Below are 3,261 nucleotides of genomic sequence, written 5' to 3'. Positions count from 1 at the left end.
GTTAACCAACTATGAGTTGGCCTCCTTATCAGGGGAAATGATGTGTCCTCGGGGAGTACAGTTTAGGGGTTATGCATATGGCTTGGGAGTCAGACCAGGGTTTCAGTTTGGTTTCGATACCTACTGGCTGTATGACTTTGAGCAAGTTATTAAGGCTCAGTTTTCTCACTTGTGAAATCATAAATGGTGTCTACTCATAGGGTTGTCTTGTGGATTAGATGAGTTAATAGATTTAAAGAATGTCACATGCTTGGCATACAGTAAGTGCTTAATAAATATTATTATCTGAGAAGTTAAGATATGACACCCTATCTTAGGCTGGGTTCACCACAAGCTGACCCTGAGACAAGGATTTGTGTAAAAGAAATTTACTAACGAAGTTCTCAAGGAAAAGACGTAATGGAGGAGGGGAGGCAGGACAGGGAAAGAGAAGAAGTCCATTGGGGTGTTGATTACAGGCAAAACTCCGTGGAGGTGGCATCAGGCTGATCCCACAGGGATCTCTAGTGGGTAAGTAAGTTACACCTTGGAACTTGTCCCAACTCAAAGCAAAGGCACTGAGATTTCACATCCTTGCACCTGTCAGTTATTGGGTAAGGACCACCTGGGAGGATGTAAGCTACCTCTAGCTCTCTGCATAAGTGGACAAAGCAGTTCCTGTAGCCTGTGGGCCATCCTCCAGAGAAGAGTTGCTAGTGTGGGCCATTGGAAGCTAAAGCACCCTGACACAGGGAGAAGGAGCATACAGGAACAATAAAAGGCATATGAGAGGATTGGGGCAGAGGACCAAGAATGTCCACTACCGTACCCCAAGGTATAACCAACTAGGCAAAATATAGCTACCCGTAGCAAGATGTAGAGACAGACACAGGTTCAAATCCTATGTCCTCCCTTCTCCAGGCAATGTGAACTTGGACAATTTACTTAACATCTCCAGTCTCTGTTTCACCATTTGCAGAAGGGGATGATGATACCTATCTCAAAGAGTGATTATGAAAACTAAATGAGTTAAAGTAAAGTAACAATCAGAGTATCTCACATGGGTGCTCAGTAAATATTAGTTCTCCCTAATCCTTATAGGATTCCCTATATTCATAAAGAATGGGTTATAGAGATCACCACAAATAGATGAATCTGTAAGTACTTGCTCCTGGCCCAAAATTCTTTGGCAAACTTTCTGTTTAAAGCAAAAGAACTCTAGGTAGGAAAAGGGCCAATAAGAAGAAACTTCTAATGGTGGGATGTCCCAAGAATGTACAAGAACATGTGATTTCACATTGTTCCCTATTTAATATATTGGGCTTTAAAGTGACAAAAACAAAAACAGCAAAAAAAGACATTTTCCTTTCTAGTGTGGAACTGATTTGGAAAGAGACATAGGAGTCAGATCATCAAAATACTGGATATATCTATGGTGAAGTTGGAATAATAAATATGACTGGACCTGAAGCCACAATTGGGATTTCTAATGCTGCTCTCCAAGTCTAGAACTCAGCAAGATACTCCCTCCACCATCCCCAAAACATACTCTGCAAAGCAGATACTTTTCTGCCTAGGTACAGAAGGAATGGCAACCTCAACGTAAATTGGACACTAGTAGTAGGGAAAGAGAGACTGCTTTCCAGATCTGCCTCTAGAAGGCAGGACAGGACCCTGACCCCTGCGTGCTTAGCTCAAGGAATGTGGAACAGAACACACACACTGTGGACACGGAGATCCAAAAGAGAAGGGGGAAGAAACTTAAGAAACCTATCTATACTCCAGGTTCTGTGTTCATAGTGAATAACTCACACTAATAGAAATTTAGTGTTGCCTTCAGAAACTTATATAAGGGTGAGTAACTTATCCTTGCAATTCAAAAAGAAGCTCTTTTCATTTTTTAAAATGAAAAATTTACAGATATCATTCCTTCCAGGAAATCAAAAGTGAAATCATAGACCATATGCTTGCCTCAATAAAATAATCCAGATCATTTCTCATAAGGAAAGAAACTGTCTATTACTCTCCTAGCATGAGACCGACCCATGTTTTAAAAGTTCCATGTCAAGAAACCTCTCTATTACCATGGTAATCAGAAGTCTGACTCTCCCTGCAGAATTCAGTGTTGTTCAGCTAAATTCCCAGAGAAGAGGAGAATCTGGGATGCAATGTTAAAAAGAAAAAATATAAAATTAATATCCCATTTTCTTACCTTGCCCTATTCATTTTCCCTGTGAGGAAAATAAGGAACTTCTCCTCTCACTGATAAATTTAACATGGGAAAGGACAAACTGGTTTCTTTTATGGTTCTTGGAAAACAGTGTTCCTCATTCAAATGGGAATCCACCGTGGCTTTTGACAGCAATAAAATATCTGTGTGACAGAAAAAAAGAAGGATAGGGAATTGTCAACAGAGTAAAGGTAGGTTCTTCTAAGATCCTAAATGCCGACCCAAATTGTGAAAACTACGTAATAGAACCTGTTACCCACTGGAATCAATTACTAATCAAATTTTACCAACTATTTCCCTTTTTGGGTTATGATCTGAAAACTAAACTTAACAAAAACTGTAGTTTGCAGTTGAATAAAGGTTTTTGTACATAACAAAGGTTTCATACAGAAACAACGCATAGTAATTATATTTGCAAAAATCGTATTTTCCAATCTCGTAATATTGCATATATCACCTTAGAGATCTTATAAAAAGTGAGATAAAAATTAACACGATCAAATCTGAAATTACTGTATGATGTTTAAGGACACTGAGAGGATTTAAGCAAAACAGCCTCAGCATTAAATTTTCCATATATCCCCAGTCTGCTGTACAACTAAAGAGGAAATCAAAATCAAAATTAACATTACAAGTATGAGGTAATAAATGTCAAATACATCAGTGGAACAAAATAGACTGTCTAGACCGGAACACAATTTAGTAAAACTTGTGGGACATGGCCAAAATAGTACTCAATGCACTTGCTTTAGCGTTTATTTCTAAGCGACAATAGAATAAATAAAAATAAATTAGCTAGCAATCAACTTGAGAAGCTAGAAAAGGAATTACCTTATAAATCTAAAAGTAATAAAAGCAATGACTAATGACAAAAAGTAACGAAATAATGAGCACACCAATAATAATAACCAAAAGCAGCAAAAATAACTTTTAAATATATACTTTCTGGAGCTGGTGAAGGTATGGGGAGAACACTTTCTCTTACATTATGTAATCCCCAAACTGGAAACCTAAATACCTATAAATGTTCATCAATAAGTGAATTCTTAAAT

The sequence above is a fragment of the Ceratotherium simum genome, chromosome 2, assembly GCF_057802395.1.
Source record: "Ceratotherium simum simum isolate JZ-2026a chromosome 2, ASM5780239v1, whole genome shotgun sequence".
Lineage (NCBI taxonomy): Eukaryota > Metazoa > Chordata > Mammalia > Perissodactyla > Rhinocerotidae > Ceratotherium > Ceratotherium simum.
This window is presented reverse-complemented; position numbering follows the sequence as displayed.